Genomic DNA, 10,830 nt, shown 5'->3' with positions numbered 1-10,830 from the left:
CGACCACTGGTGGAAATTCCTCATGCTGATGCCAGGGGTGAGTCTAGTCATTGGACATCCACCGTTGACTTTCCCACAGAGTGACATTCATTTTTGCCGACCGAGGTTGAATGATGCGAGTTAAAATCCCAGCCAGGATTTGAAGTCACAACCTTTAAATTGCGAGCCGCTCGCTCTGCTCACTGAGCAACCTGACCAGAATGGACAAGCGTCGTGAGATTATGATGATGTGGTTGTCGATGAGTTGGATTCCAAGCCCCGGCTTACATCAGTGGCGAGCGATATCTGAACTGGTCCTGGGCAGCCCTGTTTACCAACACCGTATTGACCAGCACAGTAACACATTCCTCCTGCGGAGGGAGCTGGTAGGAACGTTGGGTTGCTCGGTCAATGGCCAAGGTCAACGGCGGCGTGGTGTATTCCGCAAATATGGCCGACTGTGAAGGCGGGCACAAGCCGGCGTGAGTAGGTAAAACGTTGAGTTTTATAAGGGCACCACGGGGTGACCAGCCCCTCCCCACCCAGCCCCACCCCTCCCACCCCCCACCCAGCCCCACCCTCCCCACCCAGCCCCTCCCAACCCTCCCCACCCAGCCCCTCCCCTCCCCACCCAGCCCCACCCTCCCCACCCAGCCCCTCCCCACCCTCCCCTCCCCACCCAGGCCCTCCCTGCACGACGGACACAATAATCCCCTGTGGGCTGGTGGAACCAGGAGGTTCCTACCAGTAAAGTATCGTTATGCAACCCTCATGACCGAAAGGCATGGGGAGGCTATCATCCAGCAGTGGAGCGACAAAGGTCGGTACGGACAATACACCAAAACAAATACTATACTCAAATCTGTCGAGCAGTCGCAGAAGCTGTAACAACACGACGTACCACGTGCCGCTGAATTGTTGCGGACAGATTCCACCTTGATTTGAAGCTTTCGTGACTGCAGGAATTCATACTCTTTGGTTCTTACGGTAAAGTCACGTGGGTAGAAATAAAATAAAACAAATCACGACGTTTCGATCGCAACACAAGCGGTCGTCACTACGTGACTTTACCGAAAGAACCAAAGAGTATAGATTCCAGCTCTTCATATCGACGAAACTACAATCACCCACGATCGGTGAATCGGTTTAATAACCAACATGACGCATACCCCGTTTTTTACCGTTAATCTAAGCATACCCTTAGCTTTATGCTCTATATGCTGACCCTAAGCCTAACCCTAACCCCTAGCCGACTCGCTGTAAGTCGGCTATTTCTCGACCGTGACGCTATTTTCAGGAGCGCTGATATTTCTGGGCATGGCTCGCTGAGCCAAGAGGGGCCCACGGGGTCAGCGACTCTGCGGCCGCTCGTTCCATCTCCTCCGTAAACACCCAGCACCATCACCACGGGCTGTGTCATCGTTTTACAAGTGGGGGGGGGGGGGGGGCGTGGGAACAAGGCCGAGAAAACGGCGCAGACGTCAAGCAGGTGAGGGTCCGCGTCTGCTGCATGGAGGAGCTGTAGCTGGGGGATAGTACGTAAGGCATACGCAATATCTCGAATAAGCAAAGCTGTTTTATCTTATTGGTTCTTTCGGTAAAGTCACGTAGAAGGGAAATAATAAAATAAAATAAATTAAACATAATAAAATTATTTAAAAATATGTTATTTTATTATTATTTTATTTGAGATCAGCTCGTATTATAATTTTATATAATAAAATAATAATAAAATATAATAAAATTATTTGGTTGTTTTATTTTTATTATTTTATTATTTCCCTTCTACGTGACTTTACCGAAAGAACTAAGAAGATGAATCCCTGCAGTCACGAAAGCTTTAAATCGAAAAAAAGCTGTTTTAATTAATTTAAAACAAAATCGATGTATTCCAATTGTGCCATTGGTGTCACGGCACGAGACAGAGAATCGATGTCTCGCAGAGTGCGAAGGGCCCCGTGTGTCAGTGAATGTCCCGCGAAGGTGATTTTTATTCGCGTAAAAAGACCGGGCTTATGCAACGCCGATGCGACAAAGCGATGAGCGTCGTTGCCAAGTTTGCGATCCAGCAAAAAAAAAGCCTTCGCATAGAACACGGATAGCGAATCAACGTCCCCTGGTACCGCAGCAGTGCTTCTCCGCACCAGGAATGACACCCGTGATATCTCCCCATCACCCAGCCTGGAACGACGCGTCGGAGGTTCTCTGGCGGAAGGGCGTGCTCACTCCCTCGCGCACGCACGCACAGCACAGCACAGCAGCTCCAGACTCCACTTACAGTGAGCAGATCGATCTGCCACATGTGTTTCGAGATGGCCCATTCCAGTCTGCCTGGACAGACCGAATAACGGTTGCGTTGCGCCGACGAGACCTCCGCTTGCTGCAGGAGGAACAGCCTTTGTTGCCCACTCCCTGTATTAAAGAGCCAAGGTAATCATATTCGAAGTGCATCGGCTGCATGTGTATCGCTGTTGTGAGTGGGCTAGCGTGTGTGCGTGCTGATGCAATGTATTTCTGCAGCAGCTTGGCTTCGGTGAGCGCTCCTGTAGCCTTCCTCCTCTCGCTCCTCTCTCCCGCACCGATATGGATACCGGCGCGTGCCAACCACGCACGACAGTCTGGGCTCCTTGACGATCAGTCACGGATGGTTTGGGGGGTGGGTGGGTGTCCCATTTACAGCGGCGAGACAGCGGTCCACGGCTCCATGCCAGCCTTGTTCACTTCCGCAGCACACACTTACAGGCACTCTTGCAGGCCTCTCCCAGTGCAACGTGGTCCTCGGCCACAATCTCTATTCGCTGCTGCATGAAGCAAGCGTCCACAAGCCACCCCATTCCCTCACGGTCAACAAATGCAATGATCCATCTCGCGCCTACACACGAGCTGATCTCAATGGCCTATCTGTGCAGTAAGCTTTGCCTTGGGTGTGAGCCCCTCCTTTTTTTCGGCTGCCACTCCGTCATTAGTCTCGACCACCGGTCATCATCTACTCCAGCGATGTGTCCTGCCCAAGCCCAATAACTTTAACGAATGGCGCCACACATGTCCGCAGAGTTGCTCTCGTACATTCATCGACATTGGCTTCAACAAAGTACATCGTATAATGCATCATCTAGCCCAAAACTGGCAGTGATTCCTGCCATCAGAACCTATATTTCCCATGACTCACTCAGGACCACCAATGGAAATGGGCACCACCCAGCGATTATTGCAGCATGGGAACAACCTGACTTTTGCACTGCCAATACCTGGGTGCATGGGCCCCAGGAAGTAATTACACTGGAGTGTCTGAAATCAGAAGATATTTTACTGGCCACAGCTACAAGCGTATGCGTCATAGTGTGAGTAAAAATGCTGGAGGGAGTTATTGCTGTCATTTAAAAACTAGCATATGAACTATCGCTTTGCAGTGTAATCACCCAATGGGAGGTCACTCCGCTCAAAATCCTCCGCTGCCCGCGGAGTCCTGTACCCTCTATCCTCAATCATCCTGCCAACCACGCAGTGAGCCGGTCCCAAAATCCCTCCTCCCCCCAAGCTCTGCGATCCACTACACACGAAATGTTACCTGCCAATTCATGAGAGTTTACGAGTGGGTGAAAAACGGCACACGCCAGGTAAACTCACACGTGCGAGGGGGCAACACTTTATCCCGTACACATGGGAGTTCACTCGGTGGTATGCATGAGCCTGTTGCTGCTACGCAAACTCAGAGTTTGGTAGTACATGTTGTTGACGTCGATTATTGTGAAAATTCGGTCACAGTTCCTATGACCACTGTTTCATTGCTTTAATGGCTTTATTTTGGTGATTTTCGAAAAGTTTTTTGGTTTGGCCATGTTTGTTTGTTGTAGTATAGAGTTACACTGATGGTCTTAATCTAAGTTGTCTTGTAGTTGTTGTTGTTTGCTTGCATCCCACTGGGATTTTTGCTCACAGTGTTGGCGTACGGTGCTTTTTCTGCAATATTTTGCTGTCTTTTCTTGGATTTTCTGTTTGCAGATCGTCACTATAAGATGTATTCTTGTTCATGTTTTTTGTTTGTTGCGGTTGCACCTGATTCAAGAGCCGAATGGCTCACAGGGCTATACCTAATAATTGAACTTGAACTCGTTTAGAACTCCCTCCCGCAACCCACGCCTTCTTTCGTTCGCTCCATTTTGCCTGTCCAACGTTGTTTTGCCTCGGTTTCTTGGAGTTCCCAAAGGTTGTTCAGTCGGGGTCTTCGCCGATTTTGAACTTTTTGGGGTTGACGTGGATTAAAAAGAATAATAATAATTATCGTAATTTCATGAGCGCGTGTGAAAGATCAAGTCTTGTGTGTAAACATTGAACAAGAGCAAATGAACAATTCATCGACAAATTAACGTGAAAGGTTCAGTAGCATTAAAGCATGTATTCGCCAGTTTCTAGCTACTGTTTGCTGTTATACACTGTTAATGTTGTGTGCTGTGTATGCGTCTGTGTTGTCTATGCTGTGCAGTTTTTGTTGTATACGTTGTGTTTTTATGCCTCGTGCATATTAACGTGTTGTACATTGCGTGCACTCTGCGTGTGCTTGTACGTGTTGAATTCGCTGTGTATGTTGGACGCTGTGTGTAAGTTGTGTGTGTGTGGTGTAAATCAGTCTGATGTGTTATGTAAGCCGCGTGCTATAACGCTTCACACACACACACGCTTATCCAAGAGACGCGAGGCGGTGGCGCTGCGTGAGCGACAGCGTCCTCTGGTGGTAACTACCACAAACAGCCTCCAGCACTAAGATTACCCCCCCCCCCCCCCCTATAGCCTGAACAGACTTAAATTTTGATTTAAAGCTTTCGTGACTGCAGGGATTCATCTTCATGGTTCTTTCGGTAAAGTCATTCAGACTCTGTCTTCTCGACAGACCTGTTTTTCACCTGAGGACGGCTGCTTGCGTTGTGGGAATTATTTTATTATGTTTAATTTTTATTATTTTATTACTTCCATTCTACGTGACTTTACTGAACAGACTTGTTGGGGAGAAAGTTGCTGTTAGGGAGTAGAACCTACGAAAGCCGGCACGGCACACGAGGGGGTGGATGGCCAAACACCACGTCCGGCACCACGCCCGGCCGCCTTTGTCTCCCCGGTGGCGATCTCCACACACCGCAGCAGGTCCTCATTCGAGGCTAAGTCGACCTAGGGGAGGCCCAGAAAGGGTTCAGATATAATCGTCGCTGGTGTTGGCCGTGACGCTGGGAAGTAAAATCCGCGCCCGGCACACCACGTCAAGTATTACATCTCGACAGAGCTGTGGCCGCAACCTTGCAGACGAGCCAGCGACACGGGCATATGCCCAGGAACGCATTCACAGGCACCGCTGCCGAAATTGCAATCCACTGCTGGATGAGTGCCTCCCCACCCCATGTGGGGGTCGTGGGAGCTGGTTGACCATACTTCACCACTTTGGTCAGCTGGTCGCCGTGGTGTGGGAGCCGAACTGGGGTCGTCTCACTGTATTTAGGACTCAATCCACATACATAACGCGCCGTGTGTTCCCGTTGAGCCATACGGACAAAGAAAATATAAGTAGATCTCAATTTCCTATTCATACCAACAGTATAAATAAAACACATTTAGTGTAACATCAAACTATATTGGCTTTCCATATCAATATGTTCAAAGCAGCGTTTAAGTAGTAAGCAGGCAGGCTCTGGACCGGTTTCAACCTTCTGGGGCTCATCAGCAAAGTCAGGCTTAATAAAATAATATGAATATAAAACAATAAAAATTCTCACGACGTTTCGACCGCAACATAAGCAATCATCATCAGGTGTGAGAATTTTTATTGTTTTATATTAATATTATTTTATTATTTCCCTTTCTACGTGACTTTACCGAAAGAACCAAGAATATGAATCCCTGCAGTCACGAAAGCTTTAAATCAAAATTAAAAGTCAGGCTTGTCAAACAAACACTCGTGGGTCACAAGCGACGCTCGCCCTCGTGCGTTCGACGGCAGAACATTGCTCACCCGTAGCGTTCACACTCGACTGAGTAATCAACACGCAACTGAACACCGCGACGCGTGCGATCCGGTGTGGCACACGCTAAAAGTCGACCCCAGTGCTCACCCCAACATCGCTGCGCCGCAAATCCGTCCGGGAGTAACCAACAAAACCAAGGCCGTAGCCATGGAGTCAACATTGGGGGGGACCAAATCTTCCAGGCTGTCTGGGGGTCCTAACCCAGAAATATATCTACATTTGAAAACTTATTTCCTGCATAAAATAAAATAAAAATTCACGGACACATGGGATGGACTTTTTATTTATTTTTACAATAATATCTAATAGTGGTTTGTATTACATTGCTCTGTTTTAACTTTTTTTTACCTTCTCTTGTTTCATTGTATGTAATGGCAGAGATTAGGGATTAATAAAGTACAACCATAACCACAATCATATAAACAGAAATATGTGCATTGATTTATACGAAGACAAGTCCAGATATTGTGGCCAAGGTTTAACAAATAGTTGTTTTTATTTACATAGCATAGCAATTATTTTTATAGCAATATATTGGGGGGGGGCATTTTGAACATGTGCGGGTCACGTGGCAAATTTGACGTCACAGCTCACTTGCCGTGCAAAAAATATATGCATTAATGAGCTCCCCCCCCCAAAAAAAACCAAAAGTGTATTTTAATAATGTTTGCATGGTGTACAGTCTGGAAAGTACCCACATGGAAAATGTCCAGTTTGTTGCGTGTCGGGAAGTACGCGAAACATTTTGAACAGACGCACATTCACAACTTTGCCTTGTATGTATGTGGAGGTTACGGCCTTGAACAAAACACAATCTCGTGGACCCAGCGCCGTCCGTTCGCCCAAATTCACGGCACCCCTCCTGGATCACAGCGACAGCAGCAGCGGCGGCATCTCGCCACGCCACAAATGAGGGCGTGAGATGCAGGCGAGTCTGGACAATTCTAGATTTGAAGCTTTCGTGACTGCAAGGATTCATATTCTTAGATTTTTTCGGTAAAGTCACGTAGGTAAAACATTAAAATTAATAAAAGTAAAATAAAAATGAAATCACGACGTTTCGGAGGCAACACAAGCTTCCGTCTTCAGGTGGGACCGTCACAGCACGATAGCTGTATCAAGTGAGAGAAATACCAAGAAACAGTATTTGTATATATACTGGTTGAGGGTGGGAGGAGCCAAGGTAGGCCCTGAATATAATTTTTTTTGTGAGGTTCGGTGCGGCTGAAGCACGCTGTTAGGAATGAGTCTTTGTTGTGTAAACTAGGACAAGTCACCATCTCGCACGACGGACCCTGCCCCGTCGAACCTCCCGGGTTGAACCCTCCACGCCCGACAGTGGTCGACCACCAGCCCAATCACGGCCGATGGCGGCCACCCGATGCACAAACGACGGCGACGTTCAAAGATCGGGCAGCCTGCGAAGTTGCGGCCACCAATGCCAAAGCCATCGAACGGCGTCGTGAAACACTCCGCCGGTCGATGGCTTCACTTCTTTAATGGACGAGATCCACTCTGCTTCTGAACAGACAATTGAGTGGGATAACAACATCGAAAATGACACCTTTCATCTGCTGCTTTTAATCCATACGAATAAGAAGACTGGTAAGAGGGCTTCATAAAAACGATGGGACCCCCCCCCCCACCACCCGCTCAATACAAAAACAAAGCAATGCCCGTCAACACAAACGCGCTGCCATGGATAAAACGTCAAATATAATCAGCACTCCATTCTGTCTCTACATGTACTGTAAATAAACATGTTGCGTAGTCATATTCTTGGTTCTTTCGGTAAAATCACGTAGAAGGGAAATAATAAAATAAATAAAATAAACCAATAAAATAAAATTCTCACGACGTTAATTTTATTATGTTTTATTTTTTATTCTTTTATTATCTCCCTTCTACGTGACTATACCGATAGAACAAAGAATATGAATCCCTGCAGTCACCAAAGCTTTAAATCGAAAAATGTAGCGTGATCCATTATTGACCTATTGACCCTCCAATGTTATCCAGTATCGATGATAACAGGCCATCTCGAGGTGGCTCTCTCATGGCGCGTTTCCGTAGTGTAGTGGTTATCACGTTCGCCTCACACGCGAAAGGTCCCCGGTTCGAAACCGGGCGGAAACATTTAAAAAAATTTTTTTATTTATCTTCTAAATAAAACTCGAGAAGAAATGCTAATGTTTTAGAAACGCACGCATTGAATCACATCCGCATGGCGTGATGTAAAATTTTAACAACGCTTACTGCTCATTCATAAGCTAGATTTTAAGTTTTCGTGACTACTCGTTGGTTCTTTCGGTAAAGTCATAATAACGAACAAGTTTAACTTAAAAAAAAACTTGTTGTGCAATTTATTAACACCGACACAGTAATATCAGTCTTTTATTCCGTACATGCTTATACACTGAACGGAAAAAGATGCTTATGATCACAAATTATGGTGAGAGAGCTGCCTTAGGGGCCGTCCATAAATGACGTCACGCACCTAGAGGGGGGGGGGGGGTCAGACATTAGTGACGATGTGTGACGAGGGGGGGGGGTGAGAAATATGACGTCACATCAAAATGCGCAACTTTAAATAAATATAGACAACGCGTTCTACTTAATTAAATAAACTTTTTAATAAATGTTTTCTCCTACAACATCAGAGTGCAGCGCCACATTAAATACGCACTACAATGACAATAGTTAAAAGCGATTTGAAGCAAGTTTTATTTTGGGGGGGGGGGGGGCAGAGCTTTGTGACGTCATAGTTGAGGGGGGGGTCAAAAATCGTCCAAAATCGCGCGACGTCATTTGTGGACGCCCCCTTCCAATATTACCAAGATTAAAACCGATCATTTAGATTCCCTTCTCATGGCGAGTTTCCGTAGTGTAGTGGTTATCACGTTCGCCTCACACGCGAAAGGTCCCCGGTTCGAAACCGGGCGGAAACACTTTATTTTTCCAAATATTTTATTTTCTTACAATTATTTATCTTAATTATAAAGACGTGTAAACATAAAAGTCAACAACACATGGCAATATTTTGAACCGCACGTAATCACATCCACACTTGATGTTAAATTATAACAAAGCTTACTGCTCATTCATAATAACGCATTTGCGTTCACAAGCTGGACTTCAGAAAAAAATATATATTACGCAATGTATCGACACTGACCCTTCCTAAGCACAGTTCTGTAGTAACTGTAACGTGTTTCATGTAGAGTATATCAGTGTTTGTTCCGTACATGATGATACACTGAACGTTATATGAACCACAACTGGGAGGATGGATGCCTTTGGAACACGCCACAAAATCTTGGTGCCTAGGACGTAGCCTGCCACGAGAGGTCGCTATAGTGAAGCATGCGGCGAGAGACACGGCAGTGATGCGATTGTGAGATGGCTGATGTTGATGTTCAGGAAGTGTTCTTCATCGCAAGGCCCGCGGGCAACTGACGGCCCCTGGTGGCCTTTCGTGGGGCCCCTGACGTCCTGTCAACCCCCCCAATGGTTTCAAACGTGTGGCGGCCCTCACCACTGATGATGTCTTATTGGCGAAAGTGCTCCCCTCCTGAAAATGAGTGAAGAACACTAATGTCTTCTTGGTTCTTTCGGTAAAGTCACGTAGAAGGGAAGTAATAAATAATAAAAATAAAACATAATAAAATCATATTTCATTATATTATTCTAATATGTTTTCATTTTTATTATTTTATTACTTCCCTTCTACGTGACTTTACCGAAAGAACCAAGAAGATGAATCCCTGCAGTCACGAAAGCTTTAAATCGGAACACTAATGTGTCGAGATGCTGCCGTTGCTGCCGCTGTGATCCATGAGGTGGTTGTGCCCGATTATTTCATGAGGAGTAGCTCAGCGTATCGCTGCGACGATGCCTCCTCCTCCTCCTTTGTATTTTTGCATCGGGAATTGAGTGGCAAAAAGTTCCATGGTTCTATTCTTGGCGACCACGATCGCACACTGACCGGAGAGTTTTTCATTTTCCATTTGTCTGCTGCCATGGTTTGTGAGCGGATGATGCGATTGAGGGTTGCGGCCCGTGATCTTCACAGACGATCAAAGTCTTCTGTGTTCGTCTACTCACAAGGAGGCGTTTCGATGACTTATTGTGAAAGCTGTGTTCAAATCTCACTCAAAACGTACATATTCACCAGCCGTTAGTGGCGCCACCTCTTTCTCATTGCAATGGAATCATAATAATAACGTTTTTGAAAATGTACTACGAAGACGGGACATTGCCCAAAATGTCACCTATTATAAATATTGTGTCTGTTATGACCACGGTGTTGTTGGTGGACGTGTTGAGTGTTTTGTTGGTTGCTGTGCTCCGTGCATCACTGTCGATGCAGCAGCAGCATCATCTTATAAGAACGTGTTGAATTGTTTCGTCATTGCTTGTTCTGTGCCCTTGGAAAAGGCTTGTCATTTTTATGGCGCGATAGAAAACTAATCTTTATTATTATTAACCATATAACAAAACATGTACCAGGTAAGGCCCACTGAACTATATGGTTATTTTTCAGAAGCGATGTGGTCAGAAATGATCGCTCAATGAAGTGGCTCATGACGTGGAAATGTATAGCAGCCAAATATTCTAAACACGTGTTTCGAAATACTTGACGCTAACTCCATCTACCAATGTGCTCACTTCATCATCAGCAGCCATTATCTATCTATTGCTGGGTTAAATGCTAGGGACCAGTGGTGTTGATGGGTGTGGGGGAGGGGTGCACCATTCTAAAAACGACGAGAGCCACTGAATCAGTGTGATGTGTGATCCTCATAATTAGAGGGGTGATGTCTAAGACAAATCCTCGCCA

At 46.1% G+C, this 10,830-nt stretch overlaps 2 non-coding genes across 2 annotated transcripts; both read left to right on the top strand.

Moving 5' to 3' along the window:
- The first annotated feature begins 8,053 nt into the window (after window positions 1-8,053).
- Window positions 8,054-8,126, top strand: TRNAV-CAC (transfer RNA valine (anticodon CAC)). The gene has a single exon. It is a non-coding gene; the product is annotated as a tRNA-Val (tRNA).
- A 739-nt stretch (window positions 8,127-8,865) lies between these two features.
- TRNAV-CAC (transfer RNA valine (anticodon CAC)) lies at window positions 8,866-8,938 on the top strand. The gene has a single exon. It is a non-coding gene; the product is annotated as a tRNA-Val (tRNA).
- Window positions 8,939-10,830: the final 1,892 nt, after the last annotated feature.

The sequence above is a fragment of the Lethenteron reissneri genome, chromosome 46 (genome assembly GCF_015708825.2).
Source record: "Lethenteron reissneri isolate LAM-NWPU_2019-01 chromosome 46, ASM1570882v1, whole genome shotgun sequence".
In the NCBI taxonomy this organism is placed as follows: Eukaryota; Metazoa; Chordata; class Hyperoartia; order Petromyzontiformes; family Petromyzontidae; genus Lethenteron; species Lethenteron reissneri.
Note: the sequence above shows the minus strand (reverse complement) of the source record. Positions and strands in the feature narration are given on the sequence as shown.